The sequence below is a fragment of the Thunnus maccoyii genome, chromosome 3 (genome assembly GCF_910596095.1).
Source record: "Thunnus maccoyii chromosome 3, fThuMac1.1, whole genome shotgun sequence".
Taxonomy (NCBI): Eukaryota; Metazoa; Chordata; class Actinopteri; order Scombriformes; family Scombridae; genus Thunnus; species Thunnus maccoyii.
The window spans coordinates 21767690-21791696 of record NC_056535.1 but is presented as its reverse complement, the minus strand read 5'-3'; the positions used below and the strand labels follow the sequence as shown (position 1 = coordinate 21791696).

The following is a 24007-nucleotide window of genomic DNA, read 5'->3' as shown; positions in this document are numbered from 1 at the left end:
TCTCACTGCACAGTTAAGGTAACTTACTATAGCCTGGAGTTAGTCCCAGTCATGAAAGCTCTTTCTATCTGTTTTCTCTCTGTTATAATACACAGGAAAACATCTGCTTACTCTCAGTTTGTAGTCTCTGTATTTTTGTTTCCTTCCTTGACATGTTTGTTTCCCAACAGCTTGCTAACATTGTTAGCTGTTAATGTGACACCAGGTCACTGATTAACACATGCTACTGTATACATAATATATATGTTTTAATGCTGTGTTGTCATGGCTGCTGTATTTCTGTTAGAAGTCATTATTTCTGTGAGGCGTTGTGAGTGCTGCTGTGTTTCTTCTTTCTTGGCTGTTGTGTACAGTATATCTGTTTCTTTCTTCTTTTCAGAAGCAAATTCTAAGGATGTCTCTTAATTAACTTTCAAACAAATTATTCATTTTTAGGATGAGAAAATGGCTGATTGTTTTCCCATCATTACAGTTTCCAAGCTTTTTGCCTGTGAGGACTGAGATGTCTGGATACTTTTTTCCATCACACTACATCTTTTCCTCCTGCCTCTGTTTTCTTTCAAACCGGTGTCTTCACTCTCTCTCTGTCCACTTTGTGATGTATGGTTACTTTTTTGAGATGTTCTACTTCTGCACCAGAGCTGTTTAAAGCCACGAGTCACAACATTTTACTTCAAATAAAAATGTGTTTATGGATGTATATATGATGAGGAATTGGCGTATATGTGAGGGGGAATATTGGGTTTTTCTTGGATGGAAATTAACAGATAAAAAAAACAAACAAGATACAATACAGTGCTTAAAAAACAAAAACTGAGACAAGTTTTTGCCTTAACTAATTTAGAAAACTGCCCAATGCCTTTAGATTAACAGAAATGTGTGCTATTTGCTTGGTGTCAACTCAATCTTTGCACTAGTCATTTTCATTGTAGCTTGAATTGCTGGCAGCAGACCCCTGATAGTTTCATAGGTAATGTACAGTAACACCATCATAATCTACATTGGCACAGTTTTATTCATCAGTCATCTGAATAGTAAATATGTGTGACACTATTTTTGCAGTAATGCATTGCACACTGTTTTATATGGCTGTAAATTCACTGTTTTTCTTTGGTGCCTGTATATCTTAACAAGAGTCATATACAAGAGTCATAAGGTTTTTGACATGTTGCGTACAGTTTCATTGCACGTTCTCAACCCATACCAAACCATATTGCGAGCAAGCAAAATATGAAGGCTCACCATGTTATTGATACAGCAGTAGAACCGACTTGACATCACATTAAATTTGGGGGAGGGACTATAGATTGGCTTGTCTGCCTATCAATCTGTCACACACAGAGCTGACATGCCCGTAATCAAATTTTAAGACACCTCCAGGGAATAATGTATGTCATTATTAATTTCTGGCATTTTCTAAATTACACTGAATGGCCTAAGGGGCAAATGTTTATTTAATTTTCTATATGTCATGCTCAATATCTTGGATGTTTATATTGGATATTTTAGATACCCACAATCAGATTTTGACAAGACATAGTGAAATAATTAGCAATTTTCACAATTACACCAAGCTTGAGCACCACGATGTATGTATTATTGTCAGTACAATACATCAAATTGCGAACATATGAGGTGACATCTTTTTGGTTGGCGTTCCTAATATTTTGTCCACTCCACTAACAAACATGAAGAGGGCAAAATATTAGGAACACTTTTCAATATAATGCATTCCAGTACACCACCACCACCCACTACAACCTCAATAATAAACATGAAGTAGAATTATCACCTCTCTGAAAATGTCAACAAAAACAGAAAATGCATAAGCTTCATAAGTGTGGAATTTATGGCAGAGCTGTTGTATCGAACTGCATTAGATTGCACAGATGTACCTGATAAAGTGGCCAGTGAGTGTATATTTTGTCTTTTTGATTTAATCCACAATTCAAGGTACTCTTGATCATTTAAAAGGCTGATAGATAATTAACTAACAGGCAGACGGACTCTCTCTTTGAGGTTAGACAATAGACAAATGGATAGATAGGTAGATCGGCATTGGATGTGTTGGACTTGTCTTCTCCATGTACTTGGATAATCTGTTTCCAACTTCCTTCCCGTTCAAGGTCAGAGACAATCTGTGGAGGAGAGTTTTACCTCTCTGTCAGCACTCTTCTCTTCTCTTCTCTTCTCTTCTCTTCTCTTCTCTTCTCTTCTCTTCTCTTCTCTTCTCTTCTCTTCTCTTCTCTTCTCTTCTCTTCCGCTTCCTTGCGCTCTTCCTCGCACCTTTTCTCTGCTGCTCTGCTGTCCTGTCCTGCGTTGGAGAAGAGAGCTGGCAATTGTTCAGTGTAACTACTTGGCTCTGATTAATTGGCTTTTAAAAAAAAAACATGGTCCTTGAAAAGTTCCTCTCACTTTAAAGCGACTAATTTTAGATGATGTTTGAAGTGTGAAGGTGCATCAGTGTTTATTCATGGATAGTGAGCACAGTGAGTTCTCCTGTTAATTGTATTGGACAGCAAAATTGACGTGGTTACAAAGTGTTGTTCTCTGTCTGTACCAAACATAATCTTTCAAATCTCCTCGCTGTCAACCGCATGTAGCATTAAGACACTCTAGAGATGAGATAAAAGTATCGTATTCAGGACATGTTACCTCATAAATAAAGCATGTTTCTACACAAAGCAATTGTCAACCATTGGCCTGGTTTCCCGCAAAAGAAGACTAAGGTTGACCTTTTCATGGATGACAAACTTAAGCCAGTTTTCTCAGTGGCTGAAATAACCAAACATTGACAGGTGCACCCATTATTGTTTATGTTTGTCATGTTTTCCAGTGGCAGTCAAGAAATGATTGGTAGTTTGGTGAAATAGTCCAGATTGCTGAGCTAAACAGAGTTAAACAGTTTAACTGTATCTACTGTATAAAATGTTTCACGCTATGAGCTACCTTCTGTATAACTTAAGCATTTTATTGCTTTAAGGCAGTGATTTAAGGAGGCCAACTTGTTGTGAGAAACTGACACTCAATGCAGGGATGTAATGTGCAATGACATTATATTTGACTCACTGAGATATTTTACCAAAACCAAACATGTTACCTGTTACTAGTCTTCAAAAATCACCTCTTCCGAGTGTGCCTGTTTATTTGATATGCTCTTTCTCCCTGTATCTCTCCATCCTACTCTGTGTCTTTTTCTCTAAAAAAATGTCATTTGCTATACACCTTTGTCTTACTTTGTGCACCTGCAACCTTGTGGCATTTGTATCAGATGGAACGTGGAACTAAGCATTATTCTCAAAGGCTTCTCCTTTATGTGCTGTCGGCTTGGATTGTACCTCATTTATATGTCGTTTTGAATGAGTAAATGTAAATGTACAGTAGATACTATAGTAGTAATTCAGACTACATATGCATTTTTTAAAAAGATTTTCTGGGGTATGACAAAAAAGCTTTGCGTCTGGCATTGAATGGTAGACACTTCCATTATGTGATATGTTTCTTAACCCCTTGAAGGCTACCGGGGCGCCCTGAAGATTTGCAGTTTAATGGAAAAATGCAGTAAGACTTCATTAATTTTCCTTGTAGGACACTTTGATGTCAGGGTGCACATTTGGTTGCATGAAACTCAGGAAATATTAGAACTTCAGGGCAGATTCTTGTAGATAAGGGGTTTAAACCTGGATATACAGTTACAGACAGTATGGAATTCACCAAAGGATGAAAGACTAGCTGATGACTGTAAATTTCTCAACACCATATTGTTAAGTAGGGCAGTTTACAATTTTTGACAGCAAACTGGACCAGTGTTTGCTTTAATTTTATTAAGTTACATTGTCTTAGCATTGGGTTTATCTTTCCTCTGTGACTGAGTGAGTGAGTAGTTGAGTAGTGAAGTTACACCATTGGTCGGCTGTCCGAGTGATGGAGTTTCCCTATTGGCTGTTATCTTTCAATATGAACCGGCGCGAATAGTTTTCTGTCACATCCTAAGGGGGGCGCTTACAGCACTTCCTCTCATTGACTGCAACTCATTCCAAATTTATTGCACACTAAGAACGGAATCAAATCAAACATCTGGTTATGCACTGTAACAGTCTCCATGTGGGGAGCACACATGAAGGAGAGCACACAGTTAAAGCACCCCAAATGATGCTGCCTTCACATGGATTCAGGCAGGCAATAGATGGCAAACTGGATATCGTTTTGGTGGACGAGAGCGGGATGGTTAAATTAGATGAGGCTGGTAGAGAATACCGGCAACGATAACGGTAGACGGTATTGCTGTCAAAGTTAAAATATTTTAACTTTTTGCTGTCCTCCGTGATGAAATTTGTAACTGGATGTCACACAGCTCCCTCACACAAGGAGAAAACATGGGTGATCTAGACAACGAGAAGCTAATAATTTCGGTGCAACAACACCTGGAAATATACGATCAGAGCTTGAAATCCTTCCAAGATATTGCACCCTAAGAACGGTAGTAGGAGACGAGTAGGAAACGAAACAGCTCTCCAAGCGCCAAGAGGCATGAGGGAGAGCGCACAGTTAAAACACCTCAAATAACAATCACTCTGATAAAACACTCAGGGGCGAATTTACAAAGAATGACTTGACGCAATGAAATGTGCACCATTTGCAACCACTATCTGTCCTGTCTCAAGGTGTGATTCACAGAAGATATTGCGCTAATGATAGGACGGGGCAAACAAGACCATAAAGTTTTACAGCTGAGTGTAATTTACCCTTGTTTTGCGTCTGATTGAGTAAGTGGAGCGATTTCCAGTGCTTCAGGCTTTTCTCCACATTTCAGCACACAGATTGGTCCATAATGAAAATTGCAGAGAGCACAAAAGCCTCAAATTGCGTGTCTTAAATTAGCAGAGGCACGCACACACAGAGCTCTCCACAATCACAAACCAACCTTCATGTATTTTGCTTCTTTTACTTCTCTAGCATTTTGCATCTGTAACATAATTAGTGAAATGTCAAATGTCAAAGTATAGCTGTTAATGTGACTCAGGCAGGTCTAAAACTTGTTAGATTAATGTCTGATTCTTACAGTAATGTTGTTCAGGTGTCACTGAACGTATCCAGGATTTCTTAGCAACATCAGTACTGATGTTCTGTTTGTTGCCCACAGCTGGCTGCGTGTCACAGCTGGCTGCAGCATCACACAGTGGCTGAAACGATAAGTACAACTCCAAACTGAAAAAGAGGCTGTGCGCATTTATGTACGCGGCACAGCAGCGGTAATGTCATTAACACTGGATCAGTCAAGATCTGACGGTAATTAATATTCTGTGTTCTGCTACACATCTGCACAGGTTAGCTGTTACACACAGATTCCGGGTTTATACGGTGGAATTGTTTGTAATAAAGCAGCCCTTATGGACGAATCCTGAGCTTCATCAGTGCTGTCAGGATATGTCAAAGACAGAGAGAGAGAGAGAGGACTGAGTGTGAGTGTGCTGCAGTTACCACCAACTCTCTGAAGACACTAATAATTTCACTCTAACTGTGTGTTGCTATTAGCACTGGTCTTTGTGAATTGCACTGTTTTTGCAGTGAGGCTCATTTGCATAGAAAATTTTGCGCCAAATGTATGCATATAATCTAATTTACATATGTACAAGTAGCAAAGGAGCACTGAGACACTAACGGCTTGGCAAATCAGTTTGGGGTGAATTTCACCCTTCGCGGGTGCTTTGTGTATTACACGGTTTCTTTTTGTCTTGTTTGCGCAGGTTTAGTGGCAGCAAAACCGCACAATACTTTTGTGAATTCTCCTCTCAATAGAGTGAGTCTTAGAAAAATTAGACATCTGCAGATAGAAAAAGATGAAAGAGCAGGGGGAGTTAACAGATATTTAGAACAATTAATTAGAATTAAAATAAGTTCAGTTCAATTCAAACATCCCAAAATATGAGTGGAAAGAATTGTTCTTGCAAAATAATTTATAACCTTTTTTTTAGTCAGTACATTTTAACAACAAATATTACTGGGACCACTACAGAAAATTGAAGATGAACATTTAATATCCAGGAATTTACATTATAGCCACTACCATTGACTATCCCTGTAACAAATTGGCCACAATTTTACACATTGACCATACATGGTCCAGCTATATACTAGGTTTTGACTTAATCTGGTTTCTCCTGTGACTGGCTTCGAAAACCTGTCATTGCTGACTTCAACAGAACAAATGTTTTTCCTTGATGTAGGGGGACAGTATATTTCGCCTGACTATGTGATTGCTTTTTTTTTTACTTACAGAAAAGCAGTATGGGTGCCTTTAAATTCTAATCACCTTAACTTAGCAAAAAGTCGTAAGAGGTTGTTGATATCCTTATCTACTATCCTGTTACATATTAATTAACAAAAAAAAGTAGCTAATCACTCCTTTTAAGGAAATAATGTACACAAGCACTGCAACAAACAAATATTTAAAACCTAATTCACAATGTCTACTCTTGCTGGGAAGACGATATTGTATTCAAGTGAGAATGAACTGTATTCAATCACAGTTGGCTGTATCTATTCATATACATGATCCAGTCTTTTTATAAACTATCTAGAATTGTCCAGCTTACAGACATGCAAGACTGATTAATCCTCTGCCACAGCTTAATCCTCACTCCCACCTCAACCAGGCATTAATTTCCCCTGGAAATGGGGGAATAAGAACCGAATATATGGCTATTTAGGAGGGAGTGTGTGTTGCGAGAAAGACAGAGTGAGGGAAAGGAGATAAATGAAAAAAGAAAAAAAACGAGGAAGCTGGGGTAGATTAATTGCTTTGGACACCCAGCTTTTCTCATCTGTGCCTCAGTGAATCCCCTACCAGCTGAACAGATTTCAGAAGCATTCAGCTTTGTTAGATTATCAGTACAACAACATGGTTTTTAAAAAGTATTAACTCTGCTCTCAGGGGTCAGCCAGTCAGGAACATAGACCCCCACCAGCCAGGTGATGGGTTTCCCCTGCAAGGATTGGGGGCCTGAAATTAGTCTTTCAATGGAACCTACTATACATGCACAAATGGTTTGGAAAAAAAATCTAAAAACTTGCAAAGGAAGATGAATTTGGATTTTAATGCCAGATAGAGAGCTATATAGTGCAATCACAACTTATTTGTGCAACCAAGACTTAATGGTGTGCTTTGTAGAAAGTCAGTTACCGATATGATATAGAGGAGGAGGTTTGACACGGATGCCTCAACAGTGAGCCTCAGTCCTCCACCCACATGTATAATTACTCTTCACAAGACTCTTTACAAACCTCTGAAACCTCTCTGTTCACACTTGTTAGTGTTAAGAATGGACATGTGGTCATTCATTAATATTTCAGCACCACCATTAGTGCTGAGCCATCAACCTCTGCACAGTTTCTGGTGAACATTTTATTCAGATTTAACAAGGAACACACTGGCAATTAAAATAAGGTACCCTTTCTCAATCCTGTGAAATATGGATTAACTCATTATTACATTTATTATGATATGGTTGAGTTTTGGTAGCCAGAAGTCTGTCCAGGCTGCTATATCTTGTGTGGCACAAACAGTGTGTGAAACATTTTATTTCAATTGAATTTACTTTATGTAATGCTAAGAATTTGTTTATTAGCACCTTTGACATTACACTGGTTTCTAGATCAAGCGCGCACATTTAGTTCATATTGTTTTGTCATATTACTAGTTTGTTTAAGTTATATTAATTAATTTCTCTTTGCCTTTGCATTACCTGGCTGCTGAGTTCTCCTTCCTGATCTGACAAAAGATGGAACTGAGGGTGGAGCCTGGTTATATGCAGAGGCCCAAGCCAAGGACCAGACCAAGAGCTCTGACCACAGGGGGATGATAGTTTCTTTGTGTTGCGTTTTAGTTATTGCCTATGTTGTCCTCCCCGATGTGTGTTTATTGGTTTGATTAGCCAGTATATATGTTTCTCTATCGTGTCAAGACAATCTCTCTACCCTACATATTCCATATGTACAGACCTCCAAGGGGACAGCTGAAAGGGATACTCTTTAAGTACACCTGTGGTGGCCACGCACTGATTAGCAACACATGGTCGTATAAGCAACACATGTGCGTGGCCTCTCCCGATTCCTTGATTTCCACAATCAAGCAGTCAGATGTATGTATCTTGACATTTGAGTTGCGCATGCTTTAGCATGTGTGTTTGACATCAGCATTGTCCGCTTACCTAGTGAGCAGGAGAGCTGGTCTACAGGCCCCTCTCTGGGTTGCTGCATTGTCTTTTCTACACAGGCTGGTGGAAGTGTGATAGCTTGTGGCATTGGCTTTGCCAGTCTGCTTGCATAGCCATTGTCTCACGTGAAATCCAACCTTGTCAGTGGAGCACTTGTGTTTCCCAGCTGATTGCTACACCACCGTGGCCAGGTGTGGCTTGTGTGTATTGGCGGAAGTACCATCTAATGCCCACAGCCATAGTCCCTCGTGGAATCCGACCTAGGCGGAGGACGCGAGCAGGCATACTTTAGCTGCATGTAATTCCAAAGGGAAAACAAAACAAACAGGAAAAAGCCAGGTAACTGGCATGCATCCATGGTCCACTTGGGCTTCCGTGTCAGCATGTTGATGTATGAGGCCTAAATAGTGCTGCTGAGTGCATACATTCCTTTTCAGTTCACAAGCATTCACATATTTTTTGTTGTTCAGAGAAAATGGCAATCCCAATAGGCCACACCTGCCAGGACCCAGCCTCATGCATGAATTGTTTTATCCTGCCAGCCAGAGTGAGGGAGGCTAGGGCTCTAGCATTTTCTCGCAAATGTCCAGCCACTCTCATTTGGCAGCTGCGGCAGGCGAAGCAGCCAAGAGTAGTGGTTTGGAATGACCAAGTGGGGGTGGAGTCTCTATCACTTCATACCTTGGGTGTGGCTGTCAGGGAAGAGTTGGCAATGCCCTCCCCTGCGGCTACAGGGACAGCCTCATCTACTACCCAGCACCCCACGTCCACCCTGGGAGGGCAGGAGGAGCCCCAGATAGCAAAATTGCTGTTGCCCAGATCCAGCCCACACCTGACACTTTCGGCACTTTTATCCAGCCCACATACCCCATGGAATGATGGCACTTGAGCGGTCTGCTCCTGTCTCCCAGATCTGGGCCACAAGCAACCCATATGTCAACCAAGAACAAACCAGATAAACTAGAGCTGGCCCACATTCAGAATATACATACCTGAGAGCACCGCATCTTTACCACAAAAGGCCCATATTTGATCTGGGATATTTGGCCCATATTTGCTATTTTACATGTGGGCCATTTCAGGCTCACATCCATTTTGTCCCAGCCAGAAGAAGGCCAGCAGTGCTGCATCATTGCCTGAAGTGGCCCACTTCCGTATGCTATCTGGGGCTGGATCTGGTACACCCCATGTTGGATGTGTCAGATGAAGGGGAAATTTATATTCTGGGGTTTGACTCAGAGGGTGAAGACCTGCCCCTAGGTCAGGTGTGTGTAGAGACAAAGCAGAAAGCAGGTAGAGGAGGAGCAGGAGCAACCACCTTCCCTCTATCACCAGCTCATTACTTGGACTGCCTGGGCATTGGAAATTGAAATGCCAGCAGAGCAAGGCCGGAGGGCTTCCCGTTTTGATGATGAAGAGGCGAGTCAGTCGTGCTCCTTTTCTGTACCACTTCTTCCTGATTTAGGGGAACTGGCACTCACTGACGTTGCTAAACCATCTGAAGCCAATCGCTGGTCAGGTCTATGTAGATGGTTAGCAGATGTGCATGATCGGGAGAGGATTGGTTGGCTGTGGACCACCACCTCCTATAGATCAGGCCTTAGGGGCCTTGGTGTCCTCCACCAAGTCTGACTTGGGGAAGTCAAGCTGCCCAAGCTGCTTGTCCCAGTTCCATTCGGGGGCCAGGGTAACCTGGAGATTGTTCCTCTGCCTCTTGGGATTGATGGCAGCCACAGTGTACATTGTGCCCCTGGCTCTTCTGAACATGCGCCCAGTGCAGCGCTGCCTCCTGAGCCTTATACTTTGCCCACAGAGAAATCTGCAAGCCAGTGTTGGTGACACACAGACTGCACATAGCACTCCATTGGTGTGAGCAGCCAGCCAGCTTAACACGAGGCAATGCACTTTTGCGTCGCCAGGTGGTGTCATCCAACACCTCCCTGGTTGGCTGGGGAGCCGTCCACGAGGGCAAAGGCTTCAGTGGCCAGTGGCATGGACCCTGATTAGCAAGGCACATAAATCTTCTGGAATTGCAAGCTATCTATCTAGCTCTTCTGCACTTCCTGCCAGAGCTGAGGAGCCACTATGTGCTGGTTACAACAGACAGTACAGTGGCAGCAGTGTATATAAACAGACGGGGGGCCTGGATTCCCCTCGCCTATTAGTAGATTGGCTCGGACAATATGGGAGTGGGCACATCTCTCATCCCTCTTTTTCTCCATAGGGAGAGGCAATCTTCCCCCTGGGCATGGATGCAATGGCACATCAGGGTTGGTCCTCGGAAACTGGCAGAGGGTTGTTGTGACCTTATTGCTCAGTTTCTTTAAGGTTCTTGTAGGGTTGCTCCCTACAACAGAAGGCCAGCTGTCCCTCCACGGGAGTTTTAGGTGGTGCTGTCAGCCTTGCAGCATGAGCCATTCAAGGCCCTGGAAACAGTTGGGCTGAAATGGCTTTCTCTCTTGACAGGGTTCTTGTTAGCAATTGTGTCAGCTTGTGTCAGTCACTGTTGTGCCCTGTCAGGGCCTTAATGCTGTCTCGTCATCAGACACATCCCCACAGGACAACAGACTAGCTCTTTGTCTGTTACAAACCTAACTGCCTTGGGCAACCACTCTCTAAGACTAGGCTCTCTCATTGGGTTGTGTATGCAATCCAACAGGCGTATAAGAAGGCAGGAAGGCCTGCCCCAGCAGGGGTGTGTGTGCATTTTACGTGAGGCCTCGCTAACCCATGGGCCTTATGGGGAGATGCCCCTCTATCTGAGATTTGTACGACAGCCTCTTGGTCAACCCTGTCCACCTTTTTTAGGCTCTACTGCATGAATGTGGCAGCCAGCACCCCATTCAGTGTGTGTATGGGCTCAATGTAGCAAGACATGGCTTGACATACCATGCCTCTGGGACCACGGCTCTTACAAGAAAGGACCTTGGCTCGGAGTGATGTCTTTTTCTATCAAAGCTAGCCTTGCAACCTGGCAGGCTAAGTGGCCTTCCATCCATTTACGACTGGCCTTAGCGTGTGGTGGGGCCCGCTAAGCCTTGGTGGCGTCTTGCACCTAGGCCATGGGTGTGTACATAGTGTATATTTGTAAATAGTTAGCCTTTATCTGAGCACATGGGTGAGCACATGGGTGAGCACTCTGGTGGCGTTGACATCTTATTTGAACTCAACTGCCATTTCAGGCTCCCGCAGGAGCAGCTGGGTCTGCTTGGTTTCCTTGCGGTGTGTCTTACAGAGTCCCCGTACATATGGAACATGTAGGGTGGAGAGATAGTCTCGACACAATAGAGAACAGAAGGTTACATGTGTAACCCAGGTTCTCAGACTAGAGAGACAATCTCTCCAGCTAAAAGCCGCTCCAAAATGTGTTCCAATCAAGGTTAACTGGAGAGGCCACACATGTGTGGTGCTTATATAACCACGTGTTGCTTATCAATGCGTGGCCACGACAGGTGATGTGTCTTAATGCACACATGTAACCTTCCGTTCCTTCATGTCTCATTCGGTTCTGTTAGCTGAGTTTATGTCTTCTTTTGTTCGCCTTATTTTTCAGTTGAGTTATATTTTGTTGACCTCTTTTTAAAGGCCCTATAACTCAATTAATTTAGTTACCTTCCTTTATTTGTATTTATTGCTCTTTTTGGGAAAATAAACGCAGCTTTAAAATTTAAACCTGTGTTTTAATTGTGCCTCGACTGCTCGGTCCACGCCAACACATAAACTCATGTTAAGTACTCATGTTAAGCCTTAATTTCCATATTGATATAAAAAACTTCAAACCTTATGACTATATAATGCTTTAAAACACTTTTGTGTGCATTAATACCAATAGTCTGTTGTATTAGTACAAATATGTTGACATAGAAAGTCTTCATTAAATAATTGAACTCAATGATGAACCCATGAGTAGACTTACAGTTATAATGGCGATTATGCTGCTGCCAAGACAATTTTGAGAAAATGAATGAATGACATTTTTTGGGATATTGCCACAGTAAAAAGCAACCAGAACCATGGGAAGAGGATGATATGACAACACCCCTATAGTACTCAAACTGGGGATGTTGTACTTGCATGGCACAAGTCGTAGACTGCTGGCCCCCTTGAATAGACAAGTTCTAACTTTGTCTTTCTGAAAAAACTCCTTTGGTACAGCCTCAGTTAAAAAAGGTAGAGCGAGGGTTTGCTGCTGGTTTTTGTACTGCCTGCACTATCTTTGATTGGGTAATGTCACCCTCTCCTCTGCCTACCCTTGCCTCTGGGTTTGGTATGCAGGAAGCTAAGCTAAAGCGAATTTGACTGAGTTCACCCTAACTGTTGGACAATGTCTCCTTGTCTGCTGGCTCTGTGTGTGGGTGTGTGTATGTGAATGTAGGTGTCTTGAGTTTTTGTGCTACTATCAGACTTGTGTGTGTGTTTCCATTAGTCTTATGGCTTATGGCTGTCCTTGGGGAGTTAGATGAAGCTCTCCATCACTATCGGAACAAGGACTGAGAGGAGAGAAAAAGGAACGCAGCAAAGGAGAGAGAGGATACATGAAAGGAGATTCACAAGATGATTTCCAAAAATTTGAGATTTTTTTTTAGTTTTTTCTCTATTCTAAAACTATGTGAAGACAGTCCATTATGAATGTCTGGGACTTTTTGTATTTTCAATTCATTAAATTGTATTCTTAATGAAAGGATTAATCGTTTAGTTGATAAAATGTCCAAAAATAGTGAAAAGCACACATAATTTCCCAGGGCCCAAGATGACGTCTCCAAATGTCTTGGTTTGTCTAACAGTCCAAAATCAAAAGAGGTTCAGTTTACAATAATATAAGACAGAGAAATACAGCAAACCCTCATACTGGAGAAGCTTGAACCTTTTTTTTTAGTAATGTTTTTTTTTATTATTAAATGATTAATTAATGATCAAAAAAGTCAGCATTTGATGTGCTGTCAACAAACTGATTAATTGATTAATTGTTGCAGCTCTACAATATTTACCAAAACAAACAATTTTAAGATGTCACCTTTATTTCTTGGATATTGTGATGGCTGTTTTATAGGCCAAACAACATATTCATTAATCAAGCACATAATCAAGAGATTAAGCAATAATGAAAATGATTGTTTATTGCAGCTCTAAAATATTCATAATGCCACCATATACATAGATTCATAGGAGACTCCTATGTCATCCCAAGTGATAAAAAGTAATGTTTACTTTAGCTTTAATCTGGAAGTGGTTTGGTGGTGCTAAGGTGGGTATGATGCTGCATCGCCATCAGATAAGACCTGTATAGTAAGTTAAATATGGTCTTTGGTGAACAATGAATGTGTATGGGCTATTTATTTATTCTAATAATTTATTATTCTTATTATCTTATTCTATTCTTATACGGTATAGCTTAACAAATGGCATAGTGCAGCATGTCTGACTGTGGAGCACAAATAAAATGATTTGTCATCATGCAATTTGAAGAATGACAGCAAAAAATGTGACTGGATTAGTGATTTACATCCCTGAGATGCTATAAATTAGCTGCCCCCAACCACTGGGCCGTGGACTGGTACCAGGATGCAAAGCATTTGCTACCAGGAACAATATGATTTGTCAAATAAATAAATGAATAAAAAAACGTGAATATTAAACATATAACATTATAGGCTGTGTGGTAATTTCATTGAACTTGGCACAGTCTGTCTGTGCTGTACCTTTCTTACCTACAGTCTAGCTCTGAATGGTGTCACTTACATTCTCAGGCAGCCCCACTGGGCTTAAATTATACCACTCATGGGCCAGGCCCATAGAGCCAGACGTTCTGGGTGTGGGTGAAATACACCCCCCAACCCCTACCACATCCCAACCCCCCACGCCTGGGACAGCATGTCCCTGTGTAGCAGGAGTTGACATGGCTGTCCACACAGCAGTTGATAAATCTCCGCCAGCCAGTGCATTGCTGGCCAGTGCGGAGCTATTAGAATCAGTGTGTGGCAGTGCTCCTTCACTCTGGACAGAGTGGGGGGTATCAGAGCCAAAGGAGGAAATGCGTACAGGAGAATGGATGGCCAGATGTGCGTGAGCACGTCCACGCTGAGAGGCATACCTAACCCTCGCATTGACACAAACCAATCCACCTTGGTCCAGCTGTAACACATCCACGCTTGACTCACAATTGCTGGGTGCAGAGTCCATTCTCCATATAGTGGCATGCCCCTGGATAGCAGATCTGCCCCCAGGTTCAGAAATATGCTCTATGTGTTTGTATCCAGACGTTACTTAAATGTTATGATGCTATTGACTTATAAATCTAACCTATATTCCAGTCATGATTAAACCGGTCCGCGGTGTAAAAAAGGCTGGGGTCCCCTGCTATAAATCACATCAAAATCAGTTGAATTCTTTATGGAAGTTAACCATGTTTTAAAAGAACATAGTATAAACTAAGATTAGCTGCTTTTCTGTTCAGTACTACAATAACATCCACATTTATTATGTCCTCTTTCAAAAATACCCTCTCAGATTGTGATCTTTAATTCTTTAAAACATCACTGTGTTTCAGATTTTTAACACACTGTTTTAGAATTTGCACTGTACTTTAAGTCTTCAAAACTTTCTGAGATTATTGCTACAAGGAAGTACAAACATGCAGTGTGTGAGTAACATATTAGATAAGAAGGACGGTGTGTGATTGTGACCTCTCATAGAGAAAGGTTAGAGACCTTTGGGAGTCATCTCATTAACGTCATGCTTGTGTGTGTATCCACACACACACAGTACATGGTCCTGTTTTACTACTGCACTCAGGAGATGGTCTAAGGCTTCCGCAATTAATAAGGCTAATGGTTATTGGCTGGTGGCTAGTGACCAGGATATGAGATGTCTGATTGACCCGAGGTAAACATGGCACTTTATGGGTTAACAGATCCCTTCTGGAAGGAAATGGAGCTTTTACGAGAGGGAGGAAAGAGGCCATTTATAGACAGGACAGAGAGGATGAGGAGCATTATACTAATGTGTCTAATAGGCTTCTTGAATGACTGTCATTTAATTAAGATGGATGGCATAAATTTCTCTTAAGCTAAATATGTGTGTGTGTGTGTGTGTGTGTGTGTGTGTGTGTGTGTGTGTGTGTGTGTGTGTGTGTGTGTGTGTCTGTTTTCTTAGGTGCTCAGACGTGCTTTCAGTGTTTGTTTAAAATTAGCCTACCTGCAGCATTTTCATTTTAATGAGACAAGTGTTTCCAAAAAATCTAAAACGAGGTTTGGCATACTTTTTTAGCAGGAGGACTGCGCAACAGAACCTCTGTGAACATCTGAAGGCGTTAACAAACTACCTCAGTTTTTATATAAACCTTGGCTTAGATAATTGTACAGGTGAGGTCAAGGAGGAGAACCAAATAAGGGGCGATGTCACGATGTGTGAGGATTCATGTGGGCAGCACAGGACGGTGAGAGTTTGAGTGGATGGACTGGTGTGTATGACTGGTACCTCCAGGTTCTGGCTGCTTGTGATGCTATTGTCCTCTTGTGCTCTTTCTCACAGGTTTTGGTGCACTGCAGCCCTGAATTATCTCAGACATGCTGCATTGATATTCAAGGCCTGTTTCTGATCCCCATCACTGCTCTCTCTCACTCTCTCTCTCTCTCTCTCTCTGTATGGCTTCCTCCCTCAGAAAATCTCTAGTTCTCTGCCTTGTCCAAGATAAAGGGTCCTAACAGTTGTTCTTTAAAACAAATATCTTACATAACTCACCCTTGGTTACCTCAGTAAACTAAATAATTATATACAAACTAATACTAGATACTCAAACCAATATAATGCTCAAAGTTAGTGCAAAGTTATCAAGTCACCACAAATAATGTAAAACGTCTTCTACATGTCCCTAATAGGCAGTAATGTACTATTTTTGGCACAGGCAGTCCTGTTAAACAGCTGCACTTCTGTTCTATTCTATCTGCGTTTACCTGCATTGCTGCAGCTACTGTAGAAATCTCTTGTTCATGCTGAAGTCAAGGTGTCACTTGATGAATAATCTCCTTTTTCTCCAGCCTCCCTAAATTGGTCCTGATTTGAATTTGTATCTTATCAGATTAGATCAGAAATGTCCACAGTATCCATTATAAGACCATTTGACCTACACAGCATATATCAGAAGATATTGAATTTAACTATTAGCAAACATCCAAAAAGCACTGTCAATAGCAAGTAAGCTACAGTAGTTTCAGTTAACAACTCTGGTCAGTCAGTTGAAGGGCAAGTTCCTTCGAAGTGATCCTCTGCAGTAGTCCAGTGCAAGACATGGTGTCTCAGATCAATGCCAGCCACAACGGGATGTTTGCAGTAGTTGAGGCTTGCTAAGCAACTGAAGCAAGCCTGATCGCTTGACATTAACCTTGACAGATTCCAGTCTTTCCTCAAACCAAGCCAAAGCCAAACATGAGACCCCTTTTTTTCTCCTTTATGAAAGCATCATCCTGAAGGCTTCATTTCAGATAACTGAGGATGTGCTCTGAAGAGGAACAATTGTGCAGCAGTAGTGCTACTGTACGGCATGCAGTAAAATCTGAGTCTCTCTACGATACTGTAGGTATGTCATTACATACTGTATATTGTATCAGCTGTCCCAGTGTATCCTACATGTGCTGAGCTCAGCTCTGTTTAGCGTTTACTCATCCTAGTGGGAGTAGTGTTAAGAGGGGGAATTCTGCTAGTGATGCTGGTGCTGTCCAACATCTGATATTTACATAATACACCTGTGACACAACAGGAGAGAGAGAGAGAGAGAGAGAGAGAGAGAGAGAGAGAGAGAGAGAGAGAGAGAGAGAGAGAGAGACATTGAAAACAAGATGAAGGTGTGTGCGAAATTGTGGCCAGTTTGTTACAGGGATAGTCAGTAGTAGTGTCTATCATGTAAATATTAACAGATATTAAATGTTCATTGGCAATTTTCTGTAGTGGTCCCAGCAATGGATCAAATTCTGATAGTGAAAAGAGTAATTTGCGGCGGTTGCATGACGCTCAAAACAATTTTACAGCTGTAACTGTAGCAACGGAGTAGGCTTCAGCAGAATGTATGATGTAAGCACATGTCAACAGTGTTTTTGTAATAACTCTCACTGCCAGAAAGGGGAGACAAAAGTCCCGCTCTTCAGCTTTAAGCAACGTTTGAGAAAAAAAAAGGCTATAAATACAATTGCAAGAACAATACTTTCCACTCATATTCTTGGGATGTTTGATTTGAAAGAGAACTTATTTGAACTATTTTAATGATCTGTTAACACCCCCTGCTCTTTAATTTGTTTCTATCTGCGGATGTCTGTAAACATTTGGTCTCACCCATATAGTCTCATCTGTATGTTTAGGTGGGATTAGCATGCTAGGCTAACAGACTTTATATCTGTGCCGTGATGTCTTTCAGAGCACACAAACACCATAAACACACCTGTCACCTTCCACAGCATGGTGCTGTTAAACTGGAGACACCACAGCTACACCTTATTTTTATACAGTCTGTGGGCTAAACACAGCACAGCATGGCTATGCTAACGATGCTAACCAAGCTAACTAGCTGCTAGCCGCCATGCAGGCTGGTAATATGTCCGTTGCATCTCTTTGTATCCTCAGGTTGGTGCTGCTGTCAGTGTCGGAGCCTCCGTGTGAGATGGTGTAAATGCCCCCTGAGGATGTAATAGAAACTGTTTGCACCAATTAATTTTGAAAGTGAAACGGCCAATTGGGAAACTCCAAAACTGGGCCAGTTGACCAATGGTGTAACTTAAGCACTCAGTGAGTTAGTTAGTCAGTCAGTGACAGACAGACATTTGGGGTCATAGGGCTGGTCCGTGGCTGGTCCAGCCAAAAATAGACACTGACAAAACAGAGAGAAAATAACAGAAGAAGACAAATAACAGCGAGAGCGAAGGGTAGCAGTTTGACACAGTGAAGCTCTCATGCCCCTCGTCCTCCCCTTCTCTCCAAGCAAGATGTGACAGGATGAGATGTGGGATAGTGACGTGACAGCAACATGACACAAAGCTGTTACCCTCTCCTGTCGTGGCTGGCTTGCTGGATAGCCAGATGACTGGTTGGAGCAGAACAGGTGTGTTTGTCTATGTGTGTGTGTCAGCGGTGGATGACACATACACACACATACACCCATACATACACAGGCACACAAAAGCATTATGTCCTGCAGCCATCATGCGCACTGTGGTGAGCTGTATGCAAGTTTGCGTGTGTTGTACTGTGTGAGTATCGCGATCTGCACAAGAGTGAAGAATGAGCCTGACAACGATGTATGTCCTTGAAAGTTACTCTCCCCTCCTTTTTTCACTCAAGTACTCTCTTCTTCTCTTGCTCCACTGCTTTCTTTCCTTTGTACTGCCATCACTGCCCGCCTTGTTCTCTACCATCATTCTTCTCTCTTTTTTCTTGACCTCTCTTTTGTCTCTCCTTTTTCTTGCTCCTTTCTCCACTCTTGCTCCAGTGCTCCCCTTCATCTTCTCCTCTTAATATATATATCCCTTCTGTCTCCTTTGGTCCTTCTATCTTTTTTTCACCTCTCTTCCTTCTTCAGTCATTTCCATTTGAGGTTGTGTGCGTGTCTACAGTGGTCCTCCTGCTCTGCTCTGGGGGCAAAATGTCAAAGGGAGGGAGTAAGAGGGAGTCATGAAGAGAGAGAGAGAGAGATGTAGAGAAAAGATAGACACTCATATTTGTTCTTTCCTTTTCTTGTCCAGGTTGCCAACATTTACTGTCCCTTTATCTTGATTTTTCCATCCATTTATTTTCCCATCTATATATCTTAATCTCTGTATCGAGTCAGGAAAAAACCTTTGCAAGTGAAGAGCAGCCTTTCTGCTATGCAGCACTGTTCACATACACACACACACACACACTCCCGGACACACACACACGCACACACACACTCCCGGACACACACACACGCACACCCCTGCCGCCTGCCGACATGGTACAGGCTGTGCATTGAGACAGCCCCAGCTGAGGCAGTAGCAGTGAGAGTGCAGCTTAGCGAGTCTCCACACACACACGCACACCTACACTCACTCACACACACATACACACACACATACTGCACACCGCTGTGGTGGTTTGTCCGCTGCTGCATGTGCCGTTGCAATATCATTTTTAGGTGGGAGGATTTTCACATCACGGTGATGGTGGTGATAACCTTGCTGCCATGTAAGTATACACTGTCCTTGTGTAAAATGTGAATGAATGAACAGCTTATCTTTGTTTGCTAGTGTTGTTTCTTATGATTCTGTCGGCGTAAATCATCATCTGTAAACATTGTTACATGTGAGTCTGTGGTTTGTGGGTGTACAGAACATGGATAATATTGTAACCCTGTATCGATATGCAAGGTGGTTGAGGAGCAGGTGATCTGTCAGAGAAAGAGAGGGGAAGGAGGATGAAGAATGCTCTGTGCTAGAGTGAATTCTCCTGCAGAATGCAGTCATGTTGGGAGATCTGTTTGATCTGTGTGTGTTTATTCTACATATATGTGCATGTAGATATATATATATATTTACATGCACGTACTGTATATACAGTATATCATGCATGTTGTGTAGGTTGCCTGCTCTGCATCAAATTCTGACTTTTAGGAGAAATCAAATCCCCTTGTCTTGTCATTTCTCAGGATGAAGATGTTTTATTGCACACTGCTTCACTCAGTCAGGACGTCTGTAGGCAGCATGAAGTCTGCAGTTTCTCTTCTCTGTCACACTTACTGACTGGTTCTGTCATAGCAGCAGATTTTGCTGCCGTAACTGATCATGTGTGTTTGCTGGCTTGCTGTCTTCACTGCATTAGCTAACTAATTGGCATGGGGACTGAATTAATAGGGAACATTATCACCTCTCCTCTTTTATCTGTTGGCTGTCTGCTTTTCTGGATGACTGGTTGTCTGACTAGCTCTGTGGCTGACTGCTGTCACTCACCGATGAATTGGTAATTTAAGTGTCTGGTTACTTGAATGTTTTCTTTCATGTCTGATCAACTGACAGGGGGGGATCACTGGCCTGTTGTCTGGATGGCTGACTTGTCTGTCGGGTTAGTAGACAGCCAGTTAGTCAGTGTGCACACCAAAAAATTCAATTTCGAGAAATGTCAGCTGTTGGACAAGTCAGTCAGACAACCAGTCAGCCATTTGCTTAGCCACCAGTTCATTCACTCATTCAAGTATTCGTTTAGTCAACCAGTCGTTTGTCAGTTCATTCGGTCATTCAGTAAGTCAGCCACACTGTTAGACAGGCTGTCATAGGAAATTGATTGTGCCTCTGTTGGGGCTGGGATGACTGTGTGACCTCAACCATCAGCTTCACTGCACCAAGACAGTCAGACAGCTCAGAAGCAGCGTGTCAGTCCTCTTTCAGCACAATTTTCTCTGTGCCTTTCTCTCCTATTTCTTATTTTATGTCTTTATGTCTCCACGAAACATACAGTTGATGAGACATTCATGAATAATGTTACTAATAAATATTCACAGCATACAGGTTGAAAATGGAGGACAGAAGGAAAACTTGTAGTAAAAAAGAAAGGAAAAATGTGTGCTGGCTGTGTTGTTGTCATGTTGTTGTTGTTACACACAATTTTAGATTTCTAAAATTAAGTCTTTAAATCGAGTGAAGTTTGCACTTCCAAATCAGCCTAGGGGTAAACCTAATAAATACTGTGTAAGTAGCTTTGCAGTCTGTCACAGTTTGTAAATACAATGGTTCCCTCTTCCATATGAAGGTCCTTTTTGCATGAACTCAAAAATGCATATATTTATTATTCCTTTATACTCCTGAATTCATCATTACATTTCACAAGTGATTTAATAATAATTAAAATGAAAAAACACATTTTTACAAGAAAAAACAGCCTGCAGTGGAAATCCGTATGTTGCTCTGCCCTGTCATATCTTATATAGTCAAGAGAGAATCTGTTCGCGACGCAGTGCATTCAATTTTGCTGTGTCATCACCACCTCTGTGTAACATAGCGACAAACATAGAACAAAAGCAGACTTCACAGTCATTTTTCTACAAACTAGTTTTGTATAGAAGACTTGAGCCAAGGACAGGTACACTAAGTATTAATGCACAGTATCTGTCCTTGTCTTGTTGGTAGTAACAAATGACAGAAAATGATAGATGACGAGCTTTATAAATAGCTCATTTTGATTTTGTATGCTTGTCTACCAGTGAACAAATTCTTAGAGAGCAGATGAGAGGGAATAAAAGGAGAGGAGTGTGAGTATAGCAGTCAGTTAAGAGGGAGGCAGGGATGTCATTAAATCTGAGGGCAGTTTAAATACAGCTCCTATTCCTTTAAATCAGCCCAATATTCAAATGCAGTAAGGTGGGCCTCACTTCTGCGTGAAAGTACTCCATGTGCCTAATTATGTGGTCCTTAAACTGATCAGATTGTGCATTTTTAATAATCTTGTACACTGTGTTAACTCAAATTGCATGTTTTAATCAGTCTGTCTGCATGGCACTTTACAGATCAATTGACCAGCTATTTCCTGGCAGAGTTAAGGCAGTTAATGTCAATAATTCCCCACGAACTTGGTAACCAGTTATCCAAATATGGTATGTACCAAAATTTGATAAAGATTTGATGCAAAATGTTCTAGTCAATGTTAATGGGAGTGGTGTTTATCATACTCTCTATCTTGATTCAAGGAATATACAGATAAAAGATTTTTTTCTCTTAAACTGTGGTTTATGAGTAATAAAAATGCTTTCTAACTGGCCACATGGGGACACTAATGGTGCCATTTTTTAATAGACTGAGAGCAAAATTATAGGGACCTTGTGTACAAAGTTTGATGTCCTTAATAATTAGACTGTATTCAGACCAAATCAAGTGGTACGGCGAAAATGCCAGTCCTCTACTCCCATTCAAATGAATGGGAGTAATGTGTTTAAGCTGCAGGGCTTTTGGCCGCAGCATTGCTTCACTGGCCTGTAGCAAGAAAGTTTATCCAGAGTCAACTTTTGGAGAAACGCAACCTGACGTCACGCTGCAGTGGCCAATCACAGCCGGCAATCAGACTGATCAGAGTTGTTAAATCCTGCCATGAGGGAGTACAAAGATGTTACTAGGAGGAGGAGAAGACATTTCTCTTTGTTGTAGAGCAGCTGTGGTCAAGCGAGCTATAGAGTGAATGAAGAGAGGGAGCGGTGGTAGCGAGAAAGCCGGTGAATCAGATCAGTAAAACATTATTTTCTCATTGTTTCACAGTGGTTACGTTCTAGTGCATGAACACGCCCACACCCCCACACCTCTGCTCAACCCTGTGGTGGTGCGCTGCAACACCTGATTTGGTCGGAATACGGCCTTATAGTTTTTTGAAATATTGAATGAGAAAGACCTAAGCATTTGCATTTTCTATCGATACTGTTTTTTTTCGGGATTTATGTGAAGTCCATATGTCTGATCACTACTAAAGGTCAAAGCACACCGATTTTATATAGTTTCTGTGTGACTAGTCCAACACATCCTCCTAATTAAACGACAGTATAGGTCTAAAATTCAGCCGGCAAAAAACAACGTATAGTTATGTTACACCATCTAGTGATCTGCCATCTGCACTCCAGAATGACCCTTAATATGCCACTTTCCAAAACCGTTACAAATCACTGTAATTATGTTTTATGGTGTGACAACACTGTGGTTAAGGTCTGTTTAGGTTTAGGCACAAAAACTACTTGGTTAGGATTAGGGAAAGATCATGATTTGGGTTAAAATGATCACTTGAAACATGGTTTATACTTCCTTAAAGTTACTTTCTTAGTCAACAACGTTACAGTTTTTCTAAAAAATGTCCTGACTCACGGTTGGCAACGTGACACTAGGAGTTGAAAATGGGAAGTGAACAGTGGTCTCCCGCAGCAAAGTCCACATTTGCCATCTAACTATCTAGCCATCCACCCAACCTAAAAATCATCTCATCAAGTCACCTTAGATTGATGTCATCTGAACTGCGTCACCTCCCTGGGTCATAATTACTATAGCTGCTAGATGGTGTAAATGAAACTATAGGTCATCTCTGCTGGCCTCAATTTTATACCTGTACTGTCATTTTTCTTGTGAGGACGGGCTGGACTAGTCACACATCAACAAGACTATGACTAAAGCCAAACTCGTGGCTCTGAGAGGCTGTACTTCACAGCATCTCTTTGAGCTAAATGCAAATGTCAGCATGCTGTCACAATGATATTGCTAACATTCTCATATTTAGCAAGTTTTATGTTCACCATGTTCAACATCTTAATTTAGCGTTTTAGTATGCTAACATTTGCTAATTGGCAATACACAAACACAACACAAAGTACAGTTTGAGCTGAAGGGAATGTGATTAGTTTTCTAAGTATTTAGTCATAAAGCAAATTATTGGACAAATTAATTTTTTGACCTGATGGTGGTGCTTGATGAAAAGTCAGGGAATCCACAAAGTGATTACAAGTCATCCTGAGGATGACATAAATGTCTGTACCAAAGTTCTTGGAAATCTATCCAGTAGTAATTTCGCTAAAAGACACAAATGTCCACCCTAATGGTTGCACAAGAGAAAAAGTCAAGGAATCACCAAAGTCGGGAGGGTTTCATCGTCTGGGGACCATGAATGTCTGTACAAAATGTCATGCCAGTCCATCCAGTGATTTTTGAGATATTTCAGTCTGGACCCAAAATGGTGTACTGACCGATCAACAGACTGACATTGCCCTCCCTAGAGCCATGTGGCCAGCATGGCTAAAAATTTGGCGGAAGAATAATAATGATGAGAAG

The 24007-nt window shown here is 41.7% G+C and overlaps 1 protein-coding gene across 10 annotated transcripts in view; it reads left to right on the top strand.

Moving 5' to 3' along the window:
• Positions 1–24007, top strand: part of atp2b2 (ATPase plasma membrane Ca2+ transporting 2) — a 150437-nt gene that overhangs the window by 35377 nt on the left and 91053 nt on the right. The window contains exon 1 of one of the 10 annotated variants that reach the window (XM_042405954.1): positions 21666–21804. The exons of the other annotated variants lie outside the window; for them this stretch is intronic. The gene's annotated coding sequence lies outside the window, so the exon portion shown is untranslated. Of the gene's footprint in view, positions 1–21665; positions 21805–24007 lie in introns of those variants that run through there. 10 annotated transcript variants of the gene reach the window in all.